Below are 22793 nucleotides of genomic sequence, written 5' to 3' on the forward strand. Positions count from 1 at the left end.
GCAGTTTAAATCAACCGAATAAAGACAGTTTATAATGACAGTCCTAACAAAAACTGTCACTATAACTCACCTATAATAACATGCTATATAGGGAACTGTCAATATCAATCTAGTTTAATAACATCCTCCTACTAAACACAAAACATTTGTACTGCCTATGTTAGTATAGAACAGGTGAGTGGTTTTATGATGCTCTGTAAATCAATGCATTTTCATTAATTACTTGGATTTCTCTTTGGGTTGGTGTGTCTACCTGCCTCTGGTGTATTTTTATCACTTAAGAAAGGAAGATTTTGAAATTACAATTGAATTGGCATTTAAATTATTAAAAATAATGACTTTATTTCTCTTCATGGTATTATGTATTTGTACAAAGCTAGAATCTCATATACTGGTATACCATGCATTATTTCAGTAACAGGAATTTTACTGTGACATGGCTATTTATTATTAAATTAGTTCCTAAAATATGTGCCTTTTAAACTATATTAAATTTCTTTCATGTAGTTGCTTTCATGTCTGTGTGAAATACATCCAAGGGGAAACATAACCAGTATCATTCAGTTCAAATAGGAACTGGTTTTCACAGTGAACTTTTGAAGTGGCATCTCAACATTTTGATTTATTACAAGGTATACAGATTAAGTAATAAACATGTACTATAGACAGATATTTTAGTTATGATTTTTGATTTTCCTTGTAAATGTAATTTATTCAAACTATGTGCTTTTGCACTCTCATAATTACTTAAATTGAGAAATCCCATTTAGGTAACTCTTCTCTTTCTGTTCCTCCTCCTCTTTCAAAAGTTTATCTACTATTGCAGAAAAGGAAAAAGTAAAATGTATTTCTTGCAGTCCTCTTGGTAATCTTCTGCCATAGGGATTATTTATTATGTGAGTGGCGAACAGAAAACTTCAGACTTTGTCAGGGTTGAAACTGTGCATCCAGTGTACAAAAATACAATTAGGGCTGTCTTATCAAGTGCTAGGAGGAAATGGTATTGAATTTCATGTTTAATTTTCCAAGTGTGTATGCTACCCATTTTTTATTACTGTTAGTAGCAAATCCCATGTTTTTTCCAAGGTCTGGTGGAATTTTGCTCTCTTAAACATTCAAATTTTGTTTATAGACCATTTTGCATTCTAATACCAGAAACTCATCACTGTGAAGGCATGTTCTTTTAGGTGGCCTGAGTGAAAGTGATACTAAGTATATACACCCTTTTGTTGTGTACCAACCATATTTCTATCTCCAATACTCAGGAATAAACATATGGCAACAGAATTCAGGGGAGGGGGGAAATCGTATTAAAATGAATCAAATAAATGATACTGATAAAAGCATCGGGGCTTTTTCAAAGAAAAAGTTATGAAAATGCTAATTAACACCAAGTGGTCTGTAAAAGTTGATTTTTTTTTTTCTTTAAAATGAATCGTTTACTGCATTTAGCCTCTCTCCCAATTCCAATGAAGTTTTGCTCAACCAAAACCATTTTATGATTCAATGGCTGTGAGCTGGGTCATTAGAAAATGCAATTTGGTTTCTCAGGTTTCTAAGAACAGGCTCAAGGTAGTGGTCTTTAGGTGTTTTAAAGACATGGAGTTACATAGTAAAGATAATCCTCCTGAAATGTACACCCCTGAACAAAAACCATGATATAGTGGGATTTGCACTTTAATTAAAAACACACTATTTCACTGAAGTTTTGACTTTAAAGGGGCATTTATTTCCTATTTTGCATACAGAAAATCAAATCTGTCAACAGGGAACTGATTGCCTCAACTTTTTTTAAATATTGGCCTTTCCTTGGAGTAATTGCTGGAATATCTCCAGAAAATTATTTTAATTTGCCAAATAATGACAAGGGAATTTTATGAAGATGTAGGTAGGCTTTGATTCTCAGGCTCAGGTTACTTTGCCCAAAAGGTTCTATTTATAAACACCAAAATATTAATAAAACAATGCCACCCCTGATATGATATAAAGGAGGGTGCCTCATGGTGTTTCTGTAACCAGCCTTTACTGGGACTTGGGATCTAGCTAAAGGACTTTCTACCATTTTATCACTACTACTAACAGCTATTCCTTTGTGTCATGCCATTGACAAATGACTTTGTTTCAACACTGGTATTGGCGTTTTGGCAATCCTTCAAATATGCCTCTATTAGTTTAATGAGAAACAGGTTTCCATTTTTTCCTGAAAAGAAGAACTAGCTGAGAGCTAAATATATGTAACATTAGGTTGCTCAAATATGTTAAAAATACAAGCAGTTGCAATACAGTGTTTGGTCAAGCTGAATATGCCATGGTGTTCCATGTGTGTCCTAATGAATTTCAGGTGTTCTAGCTAAGTGTGCCTTTGGTACTAATAATTTGGAAATGAGTACTTGTGGTATTACAGGAGAGACACGTTTTTTTTTTCAGGTAAAATGAGTCTTTGAACTAATTCTCAAGAATATTTTAATAAGGCTATTGTTATTACTGAACATTATTGTGAACATTATTATTGTGAATATTATTATAGATGTTGATATATACATACATATTGATATATATTAATATAGATAATTAAATATATACGCATTAATATATATTGAACATTATTATTATGAACATCAATAATATTATTATAATATTATTATTGAACAATAGTTCTTGTTCTTAAAAGCAAATAGTTGAACTGTTTTCAGGCACCTTGAGTAATAACAAGTGGAGAAGGTACATTTCAGACAAACAACCTTTATTTCAAGGAAAAGGGGGCCAGCTGAGTCTTGCAGCACATGTAAAGTGAATGATGATTGTTATTGAACTATTGAAGTGATAGTTGCATTACTTCAGTAAGGTGATGAAACTGAACTAATGGCCTTTGATAACTGGGGAACAAATCGAGTGACTGTTGTAGTTAAGTGAATCTTCTACTGCCATCAGGATGATTACCCCTGACTGAAGATAACAGGAAAAACTTAACCAGAAATAAATAGGAAGTGTCTCTCCCAGCTGTATTTTAGACTACATTAAAATCTATGTAATAAATAAGAATAATTAGTAAAGAAACAAATAGGCAAAACAAGGTCTAAGCCTTTTGTTATTTTATGTATTAGTAGTGTAATGAGCTTCATGAGTGTTCAGAATTAATACTTCTTTTAAAACTGAGTCTTTACATTGATTGTTTAGAAGCTTCAGAGAAATACTGCAAGACTAGGAATAAAGTTCAGTAGTTTCTGTTTCCAGGATTGAGGCAGTTATTTTAGAAATCTAAAGCAAAACTGTGGTACTAAGAAAAAGAAAATCTTGCAAGTAACCAAACAGATGTGTTCCAGAAACAATGTGCAGTGTATAATATGTCACAAAATATTTCCAATCAGTGAATCAAACTGATAAAGCAAAGAGCTTTTTGGTGGGAATGAATTCAGCAGCCTGAAGTGTAAGTGGTAAAGTAATACAGTATGTTTTTGTGTTGCAGTGCTTAAAAGTAAACTGTAATGTAAGCTCAGCAGTATCACAAGCACACCACTAGAAACACAGGAAATACCATATTTATTTATATTTATTTTTCAGATTTATGTCTTGCCAAATGTCAAACACACTACCTGTCACAAGAACTATATGTGTGTCTGTTGTTTTACTTGATTTATAAGTGTAGTAATTTAACAATGCAATGTATAAGTAATTAAAATTCTGTAAAAATCAGTGTAACACATAGATCTGAGATTTTTTTTGAAATTAAACACAACTTTCGTGCTTACCTCATTATGGTGAAAAGATCCTCATTAGTGAAAAGATCCGTGATTCCTTAAGGCTCTATAAATTCGAAAGACATTTTTCAGGCTTCAAATGACAAATTATACTGGAAAACTGTAATATCTTGAAAACTAGAACAAAAAAAATTCTCATAATTGTATCCTGAGCCAGTGAAGTGAAACTGAGAGTGGGGAGAGAGTCCTCATCAGCCCAAGTAGTTATAGCTTTGCAAGTGTAGAGATGTGTAGAAAACTGCTGAATCTTCAAGTGATGTTGGGAATTGGTAGAGTTATAGCATCATTTGTGACCAAATACAGTTTCTCTTTAAGAAAATATCAATAGAATTTATTACAGTACAAATATTGCTGTAAAGTGGTCAAACTAATCTACAAGAACTGTTAACAAAACAAAAATGTCAAAGTAATTTCTGTGTAAAAAAAAAAAATTTGTGTGAAGCAGTTTATTTTGCAACCTTGAGAGGCTGTTGCATATTCCACCAACAACAGTCTCAAGGCATGGAGGTGAGGTGGCTGCTTTGATACAGATCCCTAATTGCTAACCTTCCTGTCCTGGGTTCAGCTGTAGCAGTCATTTCTCTCCTTCTTAGTAGCTGGTGCAGTGCTGTGTTTTTGACTTTAGTCAAAATACTGAATAATGCTGATACCACAGCGATGTTTTTACTTGTTGCTAAGTAATACTTAAGGACTTTTCAGTCTCATGCTCTGCCAGTGAGAGGGGGCACATGAAGCCGGGAGGAAGCAGAGACAGGATACCTGACCCAAACTATCCAAAGGGGTATTCCATACCACAGCACGTCATGCCCAGTATATAAACTGGGGGGAGTTACTCAGAAGGCCCAGATCACTTCTTGGGTTGGGCTGGGTATTGTGGTGGGTCGTGAGCAATTGTATTCTATTCCCTTGTTATTTCCCTCATCATTATTATTATTGGTGGTAGCAGCAGTGATCTGTGTTATACCTTAGTTACTGGGCTGTTTTTATCTCAACCCATGGGAGTTAGATTCTTCTGATTCTCCTCCCCATCCCTGTGGGAGTAGGGGAAAAAGAAAGGGGGAAGTGAGTGAGCGGCTGCGTGGTTCTGAGTTACCAGCAGGGCTGAAAACATGACACTTCCCCAGAGACCCATAGGGGAATTCCTTACCTCTGCCACACTAATCCTCTGCTCTGGGGACCTGCTCCCCAGTCCTTCTTTGTGCAATTTGGAAATTCAGAGAGAACAGCCTTTTCTTTTGCTTTATTTTTGCACTTCTCTTGCCTTCTGTCTTATGGTTGTATATATCCTGAGCATGTCAGACTGCCAGAGGCTCCGAATAGCTGCCTCAAAGAGATCTACAAAAAGTCAGCTGCTGGTGCTCAGTGCTCTGCAGAGCAGGACCCACGGAAATGTGGACACACCACTGACTGAACAAACAATTCTAATTTAAAGCTTTCAAGTTTTTACATGGTAGAGGCTTTAATTCCAAACTACCAGTTCTCTGAAATTATTGGAAAGTTTTCCTCAAATACCTTTTCCTAGGTAGAAAATTTAATTGCAATTCTGTACAGGAGTGTTAATAATATCAAACATATAATTCTTAGGGGTAAAATTCAAATATAGTAGGTGATTATGGTAATATTACTGGCTGGCAAATGAAAAAATACTGTAAGCTGAACACCAGGATATAAGGATATTCTGGTGAATTATAAGAACACTTGGCACATTGCTAGAGTTTCTCTCTATGGTACTGTTATCTCTTTTCAAATATTGTAATTAAAATTGGACAAACTTTGAACTAATGTCGTTGAGACATCTTCCCAAATGCACTCTAAAATTTTCCTCTGACCTTATTTTGCATAAAAGAGACTGAGAATAGAGAATTGTCATCAGGTCCTAGAATTTCATCCTCAAGTTGATGCAGGCTGAGTTCAAATTCGGTGCTATTACTTAGGCCTTTTCCAAGCTTGATGTTTGTAAAATGTTTACCAAACATAATGGGGCCTGGAAAAAGATTTTGCATTCAGTAGTTTTGTCTATTTCAAAATAGATATGAAATGCTCATATTGTGAAAACCTGTGGGAGAACTGTAAAGTATTTGCATATACACTTTTATGGTTCCTTTTCAGTAAAGGAAACAAACCCATGGCTATGATACCGTTGATCAGAACAGCAGCACGTTTTAAGTCTTGGAAGAGAATTTATGTAAGGGAAGACAGGTTAAATACATATTTTACCCATTAGTTATCATTTCTGACATCTGAAAAATTTATCATAGAATTGTTAGGGTTGGAAAGGACCTTAAGATCAGCTAGTTCCAACCCCCCTGCCATGGGCAGGGACACCTTCCACTAAACCATGTAACCCAAGACTCTGTCCAACCTTGCCTTGAGCACTGCCAGGGATGGAGCATTCACAACTTTGGGCAACCCATTCCAGTGCCTCACCACCCTCACAGTAAAGAACTTCTTCCTTATATCCAATCTACACTTCCCCTGTTTAAGTTTGAACCCATTACCCCTTGTCCTATCACTACAGTCCCTAATGAAGAGTCCCTCCCCAGCATCCTTATAGGTCTCCTTCAGATACTGGAAGGCTGCTATGAGGTCTCCAAGCAGCCAATTTACAAGAGATTTTTAGATTGTTTAGGGAAAAAAAACATAAATACAAACAAACAAAAAATCAAAACAAAATACATACCACCCCCCCCCCAAAAAAAAAAAAAACAACAAAACAACAACAAAACCAAACCAAAAAACCCAAAAAAAGCCCTGGTTCAGGAAGGTCAGCTTTGCTGATTGTGAGCAGTTTTTCCACAGCCCCTTGGGATTGATGTTGGCGGCAGCCTGATTCCCCTTGGGAAATGCCTGCTGCCATGCTCAGCTGTGCTCTGGGAGGTTGTGATTAGAGAGGAGTTGATCCAGGAGAAATTCTGTCAGAAACCAGCTGGAAATAGTTTAGGTGACCTGAAAACCTTCTGCTTCATAAAAGAAGAAACTACAGAAGCAAATACGGTAGAGGATTTATAAGAGGAAAGTTAATTGTTAAACCACTTAAGCATGGTGTGGTGTTAAGGTACCTTCCTGTGATTATGTTTCAGGTAACATACTGTAACACCAACACCATTCCCCAAATGTCTCTAACACCATCTGTGCCTTCACAGTATTAAAATCGGTGTTTCTCGGACATCTGAGCACTGGCTTGTCGTATGTTGTTATGCCAGACAGATATGGACAATTAAAATACAGTATCTAAGCAGTCCATTTGAAATGCATGGGATATGATTGTTTCGGTAATTGCTACCGAGGCTATTTTTCTGTGGTGTATTCTTTACCCAGCATAGCTGTCATATTCTTATAATAATGTAAATTGTATCTGTAAAATAACATGATCTTGTTGTGGTTTAAACCCAGCAAGCCAGCTCGTTCACTCACTCCCCTCCTCTTTTCGTCCTTCTTTCTTCCCGCCCCCCTGCCTTCCCTGCTCCTGGAGGGATGAGGAGGAGAATTGAAAGAATGCAACTCCCACGGGTTGAGACAAGAACAGTCCAGCAACCAGTGTACAATACAAATCACCACCGCTACCACCAACGACAACAATGATAAGAAAGCACAACAAGGGAAGAGAATATGATACCACCTGCCGAAAAAATGAGTCCAACCCAGATGACCCAGTGTCCTTCTGGGTAACTCCCAGTTACCACCCTGGGCATGACATGCTGTGGTATGGAATACCTCTTTGGCTAGCTTGGGTCAGGTGTCCTGTCTCTGCTTCCTCCTGGCTTCCCCTCCTCCCTGGCAGAGCATGAGCCTCACAAAGTCCTTGGTCAGGGTAAACATTACTTAGCAACAACTGAAAACATCGGTGTTATCAGCACTGTTCCCAGGCTGAAAGTCAAAACACAATGCTGCACCAGCTACCAAGGAGAAAAATTGACTGCTGCTGCTAAACCCAGGGCAGATCTGTACATAACTGTTTTCTGCATATCTTTCTTCTTCTGTCTTCACATAGCTCGTAGAAACCTTGCAAAAATATCTGTTAGTTTTCCACTATATTATAGAATAGTCTTTGATATGATAGCAGTGCTTTACCTTTGCCAATTAATCTTTTTTTTTTTCTCATGGTACTTATTTCATACAAAATATATACATTAAACTTACTAGGGCTAGTTACTTTTCCTTTTTAAGTCCTAATTGGACAACTAAAACTGTAAAAGTATAAGAGAAATAAGGACATTCTGTAAACTAACTTGTTCAGTGTATTACTGCTATGGAAGGTTTATATAAGAAAACTCAATTTGTCATTCTTTGAAGATGATAAAGAAATGATGTTCATATAATGAGTTTTCAAAGTAAGTATTTGAAAATCAGGATCAGCATGTCATTTCTTCAAAAGCTTCTCTTCCTATTTCATTAGATTTTATTTCTTTTTTTTTTATTCTATGCAATTCTTGCATCCCAAACAGAAGGAAGTGCAGCAGGAGGGCCAGGAGACCTCCTTGGATGGATAAGGAGCTCCTGAGGAAAATTCAAATGAAAAAAGAGGCTTATAATAAGTGGAAGCAAGGACAGGTGGCATGGGAAGAGTACAGGGATGTTGTCCGAGAAGCTAGGGACCAGGTTAGGAAAGCTAAGGCCCAGTTAGAATTAAACTTAGCTAGAGGTATTAAAGATAATAGGAAGGGATTCTACAGGTACATAGAAAATAACAGACTAGGGAGAATGTAGGCCCCCTCAGGAAGCTCTCGGGAGAACTGGCTACACGGGATTTGGAGAAGGATGAGGTTCTGAATGACTTCTTTGCCTTGGTCTTCACTGACAAAGGCTCTGACCAAACCACCCAAGTCTTGGAAGGCAGACGAAGGGACTGTGAGAATGAAGACCTTGTGCCCACTGTAGGAGAGGAACTGGTTCGAGACCATCTTAAAAATCTGAATGTGCACAAGTCCATGGGTCCTGATGAGATCCATCTGTGGGTCCTGAAGGAGCTGGCGAATGAAGTTATGGTTGTATGGTTATTTTAACTTTTTAACAGTTAGAAGCACATCAATACCCTAGACAGAAAAAACAAAAGGAACAAAAAGATCTCTTGTTCAGTTCTGCCTCAGAGAATGTTGTATCAAAGTTTTATACCTATTCCAGCTTGCACTTTTCTAGCCTACAAACAAGTTTTCCAAACAGAATATTTATTTCTTCATTCCTGATAGGTAAGTTTGGGTAGCAAATTTGTCATGTCTCTCTTGGTTTTCATTTACATTTGTAGCAAGGAACTGGAATGCTGAAATTCACAAAGTGAATCACATGATATATTCCTCAAAGGTGGTTTTTTTTAGAAGACATCGTTCTTGAGATCTAGGTGAATTATATAAGAGCATTTTATTGTTATCTGTTTCTCACAGTATCACCTGTGGTACTTCCCTTATTAGTTTATTTTAACATTTTTCTGTTAAACAGGGAGCACTTAAAATGCTGAGTTACAAAGTTATCAAAATTAATATATTTTCTTTTGAATCCACACAAATTAATTGCAATGGATAACTACTGGCAACCTCTGGAGAGGTATTAGATTTTTTTATTTCTTTTATTTTTTTTTTTAATTTGCTACATAAATCCCTGATTTGCATTACTCATCATCAGCTGTCTGGCTTTAAATGAGACTGGGCTTTCACTGCAGTTGTGGAAGGTCAGTGGGACAACTTATACATTGAGTTTGAACTGGAAGAATTTCAGATCAACTTCTGCCATGCTAATTGGGAAGCTGTCCCAAGGATCTTTTCCTTCGTACCTCACAATCAAAGGATAATGCTATCCTTTCAATTTTAATTCTTTTTAAGAATCCTCAGAGAGTCACGTCCCTTGATTTGTGAATACACATCTTTGGAAAGATGTGCTCAAAACATATAAATCATGAGTAATGTGTCATTTGTCAAAATAGCACTCTTCATTATGCTTTTACAGACGGATGTCTTTCCTCTTTATTCAGGCTATAAGTTGTTCAAGGAAGGAAATGGTACATATGTGCCTGTGTTGTGGCAAACAAAGGAGGCTTAATCTAAAGTTTTTATTCTAGTTCTTTCAACAGCCCTTGAATGTGGGTTAAAACTGGTATTAGCCACTGTGCTGGGCTATAAAGCCATTAGGTTATTGTGTTGTAGGGGAGGTTAGAAACTTGTTTTTTCTCATGTTGTCAGAAAGCGTGTGTTCAAAGGAGTAAGAAGGAGCTATACTCTTGGGTGTAAGTCATGAACAAACATGATAAACGCCTGGGGGTCCTCCATGACTTTTATTGAATGCCAGAGTGCTTTCCTGATTCCTGTTTGTTGCTCCTTTCCCTCCTGAGCGTTCAGGTATCAACTCTCCACCTAATCACGAAGATTTGAAGTGACCACGTGCTGTTACCTTTGATCTTGCTGGAGAGCTGAGCACTTCATGTGGTACTGCAGTGCTCTGATTTATAGATTCAGCATGCCTTTCAGTGTGATACATTCTGCTATTGATTTACATTGTAATTGCTTGTAACTCAAGCGATATGGTAATGCAAATGGAGATGTTTATTTACTGATCCCCAAATAGTCAACAGTATTAAGATTTTTCTTGAAGACACATGAAGAACCTCATTTAATCAGCTTACACAAACATTAGACTGGAGAGGTTGTGCTGTCACTTGTAACTTGATGACTTGTCTTTTGAGATGATGTGTCTTTTTGCATGCCATACACCAGCAGCTGCATGCACCTGAGACAATCCTTTTTGTAGCTAACCTCCTCTTAGAAGTCCTCCTGTAGGTGGAAGCAGGCTTAATGTTTTTCTTCCAAACTTGTTTTTCTTATTCTGGTGACAATCTTGTCAGTTGTCTTTTCTTAAGCTACCTTTTCCTCTTCCCTGGAAATGCAGATGCCTTTTGATTAGGTTGATGCCATCTCCTGTCCTTGAAAAATCAATTGCCTCGCCATAGTTGACTCAGCATGACTATGATTCCTTTGGTTGCAGGGTTTCCTCTGCTGAATTCTATAGTGCTTTAGTTTGCGTGTTTGTAAACGGGTGATACATACGACTAAGCAGGGTAATTGCCTGTATTTTATTCATAGCATGTAAGATCAAGCACAACAATAATAAAAAGCCCTGGGGGGACAGCATGTCTGAGATGATTTGTTTCCATCTTCTTTATCCTAAAGATGCCAGCATTAGATAAAATTAGGAAATTTAAAACTCTATTCCATCATGGACCAGGTGTTTCCAATTAAATAATCATTTAGCCTTTTCATTCCTACTCCAGCTTAAACATCTTTAACACAGGAGGACTATGATGTTAATAAAATGGAACACTTAATATCTGTATTAGTTTTTTGAAGCAGATTTAAGGTGAAAACATAGGTAACGCAGAACTGCCAGCATTTGAAAAAATAGCACTAAGGTTGCAATCACATCATTTAGAATAAAATTATAACTATTTCAGAATATATGATCTCACATAAAGGTCTTTTTCTATAGAGAAAATCATTACTGAGGTGCATGGAATTGATTCCTCCTTCAGAGTTCAGCTGTGGGCAGAATGCCCAGACTAAATGAGATTTTAAGGCCCTGAACTTAGTGATGCATTTTGTTTGGTCTTTCTTTTTCTTTTTCTTTTTTTTTTTTTTTTTATGCTTGATGATTGATTTGATTGTATTTATCAAATTAACAGAAATTGGGTTGGAGTGGTCCTCTATTTCAGAGAACTGCTAGAAAATAGCTACGTTGGTGGGGAGGAAATATTCTTAGCGGTCTGGTCAGAAGGGTACAAATGACTGTTCTCACAAAGAGAGAAAGGAGGGAAAGTCTGAACTTTTCATGTTCTGTTAAAATATATGTGGATAATGAACTTGCTGAACTGCTAAAGTAATTTGTTAGATCAGTTTACCTAAAGACAAATTGCTCCATCATCTCCAGGTACTCAGAACTATTATGAAAACCTTATTTTACACTTTCTGAATGACAAATGTAAACAAAATAGTGGCAGTCAAAGGGTGGAAGGTTTGAACTACACAGGTTCTCAGGAAAATATCTGAGCTCTGTAATCTTTGAGTTTGGGTAATAGTCTTCTTCTACTTTAGCTAAGAATTCCGGGGGGGGGGGGGGGGGGAACAAACAAAACCGAAAACAAATTAAAAAAAACCAACAAAAACCTTCAAGAACAAACAAAAACACCCCCCCCAAAAAAAAAACAAAATAAACAAACACCCTCACCCCCCCCCCCAAACAAACAAACAAATAAACAAAAAAAAAACCCTCCGAGAAACCACGCTTGATCTTACAGTTCTTCCTGAGAATGCTGAGAGCTGGCAATTGTGAAGGATGGCACTTTTTCTATGTGCATCTGACTGTAGCTGGCAGTGCCATGGGATGCCTGAGGGTGACTGGATCTCAGGTGAGCCATGTGGACATGAGCAAAGGTGCTTGTATCTGGGGAGACAGAGGGCACCTGGCAGTAAAGTGCCAAGATGTTTTCTTGGAAGGACATCAAGTGTCCTCTAGGGAACCAGGTTACTCTGGATGCCTCACACTGGAGATTGCCTTGGATGACTCAACAGACCTGGCTGGGCTAAATGAGGTAGAACATTTTAATTTGGCATTGGAATCTTTCACTTTAGGCAAACCTGTGTTGTAGCAGGCAGAGCAGGGACTTACCCCTGGATACAGGCAGCCAATTTGTGTAGGCCACCTGAGATTATAGGGAGCTGAGAAACCTGATGAATGCAGGCATCCACCTTCAAAGGCAACAGACAGCAAGAATAACAGGGTTATCCAAAGGCAAAAGCAAGAGTGTAGCTTGCTTGGAGCAACTTTCTGTTCATGTTTCTGTTCTGTTCATGCTGTTTTTGAGGAGCTTACTGCAGTTTGCAATGCTGGGACCTTATACTAGTCCTGGGATTAGTGAGTAAATGAGGGCATGAAAAATAGCAAGGTGGGTAAAATTCTGTGTAGAGAATGTAATGTAAATAGTTATCCATTTTCAGATAACCTCTAGAGAGTATTGCAGCAGAAAAACCCGAGGATGTAATTTTCCTGTCCTTGCTGGAAAAGGGCATGGTAATACAAAAAAGAAAATTGGGTGGTTGTCTGCCAGAAAAGCTAAGAGTTTTCACTATTGAAACAGCCTTTTCTTTCCATATTTCTTAAATAGATCTTTGGTGTCAAAATTCAAAGTCAGAAGCATAAAAATAATTAAGTAAATTAGTTTGAGTAACTGCCAGTGTACTGTGTATTTGGTTTAGGTTGTTTAATTATACTAAAAATATAAAGTCATGTAGCAATAATTTTATATTATTATTTAGGAACTTCTGGACTGAATTTCTTGTGAAAACAGTTTCTCGTCAAGATCATTGTACACATCTTTTTCTCTTAAATAGATTGCTAAATTTGTTAGGTGTCTTCCAGAGATCAACTGTTTTGCTGCTGGACTTCATAATGCTTTCACACCTTGTTCCCTTCATGTTTTGAAAACTCTCGACTGTTAGATGTCTGTGATGTGTTAGTGTTAGAGTGCTCTCCATTGAGTTAAAATACTAAATTACACCGCTGCCAAAAGGGGCAGTTGAAACTGGCTCAGTACTCCTAATTTGTCTGATTCTTCTCTGGCTGCCTATTTGATAAAGCATACATAAATGCCTTAAGTTTGCAAAATATTAGCAAATATTTCTAAAATACTGCAGAAAAAAAAGCCAAAGGAAGGTAACTGCCCACTGAGTCATTTAGGAGTTGCTGCAGTCTTGTCTTACCAATTATATTTGGTCAACTTTTCCTTTCAAAGGTGAAGAATCTTTCTGTACTTCAGTCTCTAAACACAATTATATCTACAAAGGGTTTGTGAAGCCAAATATGACTACCATCTGTATAAACCAAAGGACTTCCCTGAATTCATCCACTTTGATGGATTCCTGCACGTTTATAATACCTCTTGTACTGTTTGCAACATTTTGATTGTCATTTCATTCCTTGTGTCAGAGCCCAAGTATGTGGTGTACTTTTTTTGCAAGCACATTAAGGAAACTAATTTGCCCCTTCTAGATTTTTAGTTAAACTTTAGACTTGGTTTTGACAGGGAGTCTCTGAGGTGTCCTAAGGTTTGTGAGAGTCCTGGAGTCAGTTCATCTGCTTAGCACTTACTGCCTTATTTATTGAGTTAAATTCAAATGTAAGAAAATTACATGTGAACTTAACATGAAAACTATACCTGTTTTTTAAAGATAGTTATCATAGTAAACTGTGAAGTAGTCCCTTTTTTTTATGTTTAATCTTCTCTTATTAGCATCTCATTTCCAGCTGTTGAGGACAAGGCAGAAATAAATCAATTGGTAACTTACAAAGCAATCTATTGGGACAGTAGAGCTCTTTCGTGCAGTTGGTTTTTGTTTTTTAATCTTGCATATTTCCCTGCTACCAGAAGAAACTGTGTGTTTAAATTCCAGATTAACCTATAACTGGATCAGAGTTTTTTTCCCCTGTCATTCTGTAAAAACAGCTGGTAATTCAGATACAAGGCAATGAAGAGCCGTAGCAGTAGCAGTTTGATTAAAAAGTCATGCACTAGGAGTTCCTTGAATTCAGGTTTTTCATTGTATTTCTAGGTCAATAGTGCGATTATTAACAATTATTGTGAAAATGAACATCTGTTGTGGTTTTAGTGCAGCTGGTAACTCAGAACCGCGCAGCTGCTCGCTCAGTCCCCGTCCCCCCCCCTTCTTCCCCCACTCCCGCAGGGGTGGGGGGGGAGAATTGAAAGAATGTAACTCCCACGGGCTGTGATAAGAACAGTCCAATAACTAAGGCTTAACACAAATCACTACTGCTACTACCAATAATAATAACGATAAGGGAAATAACAAGGGAAAAGAATACAGCTGCTCACCACCCACCAACCGATACCCAGCCCGACCAAGTGGTGATCTAGCCCTTCTGGGTATCTGCTCCCGGTTTATATACTGGGCATGATGTGCTGTGGTATGGAATACCCGCTTGGTCAGTTTGGGTCTGGCATCCTGTCTCTGCTTCCTCCCAGATTCCACTCCTCCCTGGCAGAGCATGAGACTCAGAAAGTCCTTGGTCAGAGTAAACATTACTGAGCAACAACTAAAAACATCGGTGTTATCAACTCTGTTCCCAGGCTGAAAGTCAAAACCACAGCACTGCACCAGCTACGAAGAAGGAGAAAAATGACTGCTACTGCTGAACCCACAACGGTATCCACCCCTTATTCCATACCATTCACATCACGCTCAGATCTCACATCACTCTTGTCTCGCATCCATATATATATATATATATCTATCTATATCTATATAGATATATATATAGATATAGATATATATATCTATATCTATCTATCTATCTATATCTATATCTATCTATCTATCTATCTATATATCTATATCTATCTATATCTATACATATATATATATATATCTCCACACACAGACAAAGAGAGAGAGATCATTCCTTAGTACATGGACCAATCCCTATAAAGCTGCCAAGCTCACCCAGTCCATGATGTTCAGCTCCATTTCTTGTAACAGTCTTTCAGAACAGGAGAGACTGTATGCAGTGTTGGATTCTTGCCTGCTGATGACACCGCAGAACTCGTCTGGTCACTGGTGAGCTCGTCTGGTTCCATCATTCTTTGTTGGGATAATGGTCGGCGGGAAGTCAGGGCCAGTTGCTGGTGACCTGAAGACATCTAGTTGGTGAGCTATGAAAGTGCTACATAGCAGGCAACAGCATACAATTGAGTTCATTGGCTGTTTTCCCCTAAAATCAAATCCCCTTGGTGGCTTGGCAGGAGTGTGATATAATCAATCTGCCAGCCCCCCCCATATTTGTATATCAGCCATCATCCTCCATACCAAAGAGGCTTTAACCATTTGGCTTGCTTAATCTCTGGCGAATGAAGTTGTTAAGCCACTGTCCATCATATTTGAAAAATCATGGCAGTCAGGTGAAGTTCCCGATGACTGGAAAAAGGGAAATATAACCCTCATTTTCAAGAAGGGGAAAATGGATGACCCAGGGAACTACAGACCAGTCAGTCTCACCTCTGTGCCTGGCAAAATCTTGGAGCAGATTCTCCTGGAAGGCATGCTAAGGCACATGAAAAACAACAAGGTGCTTGGTGACAGCCAGCATGGCTTCACTAAAGGGAAATCCTGCCTGACCAATTTGGTGGCTTTCTATGATGGGCCTATGGAACTGATGGACAGGGGTAGAGCAGTTGATGTCATCTACCTGGACTTCTGCAAAGCGTTCGACACTGTCCCACACAACATCCTTGTCTCTAAGTTGGAGAGACATCAATTTGATGGAGGAACCACTCGGTGGATAAAGAGCTGGCTGGATGGCCGCATGCAAAGAGTTGTGGTCAATGGCTCAGTGTCCAGTTGGAGACCAGTAGCGAGTGGTGTCCCTCAGGGATTGGTGTTGGGACTGATTCTGTTCAACATCTTTGTCGGTGACATGGACAGTGGGATTGAGTGCGCCCTCAGCAAATTTGCCGATGACACCAAGCTGTGTGGCTTGGTTGATACGTTGGAGGGAAGGAATGCCATCCAGAGGGACCTCGACACACTTGAGAGCTGGGTCAATGCCAATCTTATGAAGTTTAACCATGCCAAGTGCAAGGTCCTACAGCTGGGTCGGAGCAATCCCAGGCACAGCTACAGGTTGGGGAGAGAAGAGATTCGTATCAGCCCTGTGGAGAAGGACTTGGGGGTGTTGGTCAATGAGAAACTGAATATGGGCCGGCCTTAGTGTGCACTCACAGCCCAGAAAGCCAACCGTATCCTGGGCTGCATCAAAAGGAGTGTGACCAGCAGGTCGAAGGAGGTGATTCTGCCTCTCTACTCTGCTCTCATGAGACCTCACCTGGAGTATTGTGTACAGTTCTGGTGTCCTCAACATAAGAAGGACATGGAGCTGTTGGAACAAGTCCAGAGGAGGGCCACAAAGATGATCGGGGGTTGCAGAACCTCCTGTATGAAGACACACTGAGAAAGTTGGGGCTGTTGAACCTGGAGAAGAGAAGGCTGCATGGAGACCTCATAGCAGCCTTCCAGTATCTGCAGGGAGCCTATAAGGATGCTGGGGAGGGACTCTTCATTAGGGACTGTAGTGATAGGACAAGGGGTAATGGATTCAAACTTAAACAGGGGAAGTTCAGGTTACATACAAGGAAGAAGTTCTTTCCTGTTAGGGTGGTGAGGCACTGAAGTGGTCAATGCTCTATCCCTGGCAGTGTTCAAGGCTAGCTGGACAGAGCCTTGGGTGACATGGTTTAGTGTGAGGTGTCCCTGCCCATGGCAGGGGGGTTGGAACTAGATGATCTTAAGGTCCTTTCCAACCCTAACTATTCTATGATTATATGATTGCAGCACATGTTTCACACTCATGAATAACCTGGGCAATAGTGTCCATTGTTAAGTCCACCCCGCATTCGCGATCCCATCTATATGTTGCATCTCTGCTCTGATCACCTGAAGTGTCATGGGCTCACCAGGCCAAAAATAGTTCACCCTTATGTGGCCAATCTAAGTCCATCTGAGCCACTTCAATCTTAGCCGCTTTATCCACTTGTTGGTTGTTCTGGTGTTCCTCAGTGGCCCGACTCTTGGGTACATGGGCATCTACATGGTGTACCTTCACCACCAGGTTCTGCATCCAGGCAGCAATATCTTGTCACAGTGCAGCAGCCCAAATGGGTTTACCTCTGTGTTGCCAGTTGCTCTGCTTCTATTGCTGCAACGACCCCCCACAGGGCATTTGCCACCATCCATGAGTCAATATAGAGATAAAGTGCTGGCCACTTTTCTTGTTCAGGAATGTCCAAGGACAGCTGGATGGCTTACACCCTGGCAAACTGACTTGATTCACCCTCTCCTTCAGCAGTCTCCGCAACTTGTCATCGAGGACTCCATAGAGCTGCCTTCCATCTGCGATGCTTTCCCAAAACACGGCAGGACCCATCAGTAAACAAGGCATACTGCTTTTCACTTTCTGACAGTTTGTTATATGGTGGGGACCCTTCAGCACACACCGCCTCCTCCTCTGGTGACATTCCGAAATCTTTGCCCTCTGGCCAGTCCATGATGACTTCTAGAATGCCTGGACGACTGAGATTTCCTATTCGAGTTTGTTATGTAATTAGTGCAGCCCACTTACTCCATGTAGCATCAGTTGCATGATGTGTAGAGGAGACCCTGCCTTTGAACATCCAGCCCAGCACGGGCAAACGGGATGCCAGGAGGAGCTGTGCTTCAGTGCCAATCACTTCCGAAGCAGCTCGAACCCCTTCATAGGCTGCCAGTATCTCTTTCTCAGTTGGGTTATAGCTGGCCTCAGATCCTTTGTATCCCCGAATCCAAAAGCAGGGGATCACCCTCAAGTCTCCCCTGGAGCTTTCTGCCAGAGGCTCCAGGTAGGACCGTTCTCCCCAGCTGCAGTGTACAGTACATTTTTTACATCTGGCCCGGTCTGGACAGGTCCAAGGGCTACTGCATGAACTATCTCGCGTTTAATTTGCTCAAAGGATTGTTTTTGCTCAGGGCCCCATTTAAAATCATTCTTCTTCCAGGTCACATGATAGAGAGGGCTTACAATTGAACTGTAATTTGGGATGTGCATTCTCCAGAACCCCACAGCACCCAAGAAAGCTTGCGTTTCTTTCTTATTAGTTGGTGGAGACATTGCTGTTATCTTGTTGATCACATCTGTGGGGATCTGTCTACATCCATCTTGCCATTTTATTCCCAAAAATTGAATCTCCTGTGCAGGTCCCTTGACCTTATTCCGTTTTATGGCAAAACCAGCTTTCAGCAGGATTTGGATTATTTTCCTCCCTTTCTCAAAGACTTCTTCCACTGTATTGCCCCACATGATAATGTCATCAATGTATTGCAGGTGTTCTGGAGCTTGCCCCTGTTCCAGTGCAGTCTGGATCAGTCCATGGCAGATGCTAGGGCTGTGTTTCCACCTCTGGGGCCATTCCAAGTGAACTGGACACCCCTCCAAGTAAAAGCAAACTGTGACCTGCACTCTGCTGCCAAAGGAATTGAGAAAAAGGCATTGGCAATATCAGTTGGGTCATACAACTTGGCTGCCTTTGACTCCAGTTCATACTGAAGTTCTAGCATGTCTGGTACTGCAGCACTCAAGGGTAGTGTGACTTTCACAGTGGCCATATGGGGCTATTAAAGGGTGAGTGGGTCCTACGGATCCCTCCTTGGCTCTCCAGTCTATGGATCAGCTGATGGATGGGAATTAGGGAGTCTCGGTTGGTGTGATATTGCCGCCGGTGCACTGTTGTGGTCGCGATTGGCACTTGTTGTTCTTTGACCTTCAGCATCCCCACAACAGAAGGGTCCTCTGAGAGACCAGGCAAGGTGGACAGCTGCTCAATTTCCTCAGTCTCCAAAGCAGCAATACCAAAAGCCCATTGGTACCCTTTTGGGTCTTTGAAGTACACTCTCCTGAGTTAGTCTATGCCAAGGATGCATGGAGCCTCTGGACCAGTCACAATGGGGTGCTTTTTCCACTTCCTCACAGTCAGGCTGATTTCAGCCTCCAGTGCAGTCAACTCTTGGGATCCTCCTGTCACTCCAGAAATATAGATGGGTTCCACCCTTTGACAGGTTGATGGCGTCAGGGTAGACTGTGCACCGGTATCTACTAGAGCCTTATACTTCTGTGGGATTGATGTGCCAGACCATCTAATCCACACAGTCCAGTAAATCTGATTGTCCCCTACCTCCACCTGGCTGGAGGCAGGGCCCCTCTAATAGTCATCACAACGTTAGTCACTTATGTTTTTTAGGCAGGGATTAGTCTTCTTTTTCACAGGAGCTGGAATGAAATCAGCTCTTCCACTCTATCTGGGAACCTTCTCACCAGAGACTGAAGCTGCAGCTTTCATGGCATGATCATCCTTGACCTTTGTTCTCCTCTTCAATTCATGCACCTGCTCTTCTATAGCTGAGGTAGGTTTTCCATCCCACTTTCTCATGTCTTCTCCCTGATCCCGCAGGTAAAACCATAGGGTGGCCTGTGGCATGTACCTCCTATATCTTCTCTCTCAAGCAGTAGGACACCTTTTGTTAATAGCTGAGATGTGTTGGTACATGTGGACAGCTGGATAGATCAGATAGATCGTCTCTCAATTGTTTGAACTCCTGGGACAGTTTTTCCACAGCTGAAATGCTGGAAGGGGTGAGATTGTCTTCGAACTCTTGGAGCTGACAAGTGGTTTCATCCACTGTTGGTGGTACTTTCATTCCAGGTTATTGCTGCCAATGAGTGGGCATATGATGAAGGTGCACTTCGTGTAAATTTCCGCCACATGGGTTGCGCACATGTGACTTCATGTGGATCTAGGGATGCATTCCCAGCATCTGGCTTGCAATAGATCATCTCTGCGATGGCTGATTCCCTCAGAGACTGGATGCCTTTCTCCAGTGTGGTCCAGGTGGCCTTGTACAGAAACCTTTCTTTCACAGCTGCCAAGAGCTACCACCAAAGGATGAGGGATCGTTTCTCTTTTGCAATTGCTTTGTCAATTCCCCCTTCCCTAGCAAGTGATCCCAGATGCTCAGCTTCCCTACCATCTAGCTCATGACCCTTGGCCCCCTTGTCCCAGCATCGGAACAACCAGGTGGTGATGTGCTCACCTGGATGACAGGTAAGATCTTTTTGCATATTCCATAGCTTTGTTGAGGTCTGGGGTCAAGAAGTCACCTCTTCTTCTTCCTCTTCCTCTGATTCCCGGAATAAAAACTCCTGATCAGATGCTGTCCTGTAGAAGCCTACAGCACCTGGGATTCCCAGGCAGTCTCACATCCAAGTACTAACTAAGCCTGACCCTGCTTAGCTTTCCCTCCAGAGCACTGTTGTGGTTTAAGCCCAGCCAGTAACTCAGAACCACGCAGCCATTCCCTCCCCTTCCTTGGGATGGGGAGGAGAATGTAACTCCCATAGGGTGAGATAAGAACAGTCCAGTAACTAAGGTGTAACACAAAACCACTACTGCTATCACCAACAATAATAATGATAAGGGAAACAGCAAGGGAAGAGAATATAACCGCTCACCACCCGCCGACCAATACCCAGCCTGACCAAGCAGCGATCTAGCCCTTCCACGTAACTGCCCCCCAGTTTATATAGTGGGCATGACATGCTGTGGTACAGAATACCCCTTTGGTCAGTTTGGGTCAGGTGTCCTGTCTCTGCTTCCTCACGCCTTCCCCTCTTCCCTGTCAGAGTATAAGACTCAGAAAGTCCTTGGTCAGAGCAAACATTACTGAGCAACAACTGAAAACACTGGTGTTGTCAGCATTGTTCCCAGGCTGAAAGTCAAAAACACAGCACTGGACCAGCTACTGAGAAAGAGAAAAATGACTGCTACTGCTGAAAGCAGAACAACATCAGGTTAATTTTTATAGATCTGTCTTTTCTAAATATTGAAAGCTGGCATGGAAAAATAGCATGAAGAGTTTGATTCAGGCTACACAGGGAATTATGAAGCTCTTCCTCATTCCGCTGAATTATGTTTTGCCCTTTTGTACTCATGGGTGGCACTTTATTGACATAAGTGGATGTCTTTGTGTATGTTTCTGAAAGCAGGATTTGCTTTTTGTATGTGGATGTTATATAGTATTAAGGAATAAAAACATTATAATTTTTTATCTCTCATAGTCTGAAAATGGCTGCTTCCTTCCATGACATGGCTGGTGTGCAGGAGAACAGCGGGTGCAAGATTTCAGGGCAAGCTACGTTCCTTGTATGCCTATTAAGTAGTCAGCAGGCGATGCTGCTATGTGCATGCCACCTGTTTGTGGATCCTTAGGGAAATGTGAAGATCCATCTCTCTCTCAAGCATGACACATTTCTATTCTATTTAACTTCTGAGGACACAATATCTTGAATTTTGCTGCTCCTTGATTCAGGTCAGAAGAACCTAATAGGTTCCATGATCTTTCAAGGTAATTGGATTGCTTGTGGCTAACTTTATTTGAAACATTTTGAAAAGCAGATGAGTATTCAGTTCCTTCATATGGTATAAAGGTAAGAAATTTGATTAAAATACTTATTCTACATATTTGAAATTGTAAATGTTTCTAACGGAATGTTTTACAGAACTTAGAGAAATCTGGAAAATACACTTTTTTTTTTTTTCCTTACCATAGCCATATAATTCAAATGCTAAACCATATTTAGAGTGCAATTACTGTCAGTATAATTAATGTTTTTTTCCATGCAACTAACATGATTTTGAATTAATTTTGAGGTAAATAGCGGGCCCAAGTCAAAGTTCTAGCCAGTAAAAGTCCAAGTTCTTGCCAGTGAACTGCAGTTACGAGTCCCTAGAATGGTGCCTATGTCTGAGATGGGTGCTGGGGGAAGGGGGGCTGGTGATGGATATAGAGAGGTGAAGCAAACAAAATTAGTATTAAAAAATTGAAATGTCTGAAACTGCAGTTATCACATCATAACATGAAGATATTATAATTGATATTGTAACAGTTTAGATCTCAATGGAATAAGTCAGTGAAACAACTTTGAATAAATGAATAAAGAATTTTTAATGGCATCATATTGGTTGACTCGAGAATTGGACTATTTTAGGTGTACTGAATCTACAGTTATCTATTAAAAATGTTATAAAGCATGGCTGCTGTGCATAGCTGCTGTTGTCAGTCTGCAGTGTTCTTGATGCCTTCAGCTTTTTTTTTGAGATGATTAACAAAGGAAAATTATCTTAAGGATAAGTACATAGTAAGTTTTATTTTATTTTTTCTTTAATTCAAGTTCTTTACTCTGAAATGTTTTGACCTATAGAAACAAAAAGTGTAAGATATTATTAAAACAATCTCATCCACCATTTTAGTGTCTCTACAATTAATCAAACCCAACAAAGCCAAATATATCCAGAAGAACAAACTACCACCACCACCCCCCCACCAGTCTGTGTTTCACAATGAGAATGTCAGAAAGATGATTCTGGGAGACAGATGGAAAATTCCTGTGCAACACCACTAA

Source organism: Pezoporus wallicus, unplaced genomic scaffold (genome assembly GCF_028554395.1).
Source record: "Pezoporus wallicus isolate ANWC-B61680 ecotype Strahan unplaced genomic scaffold, APGP_CSIRO_Pwel_v1 contig_6427, whole genome shotgun sequence".
NCBI lineage: Eukaryota > Metazoa > Chordata > Aves > Psittaciformes > Psittacidae > Pezoporus > Pezoporus wallicus.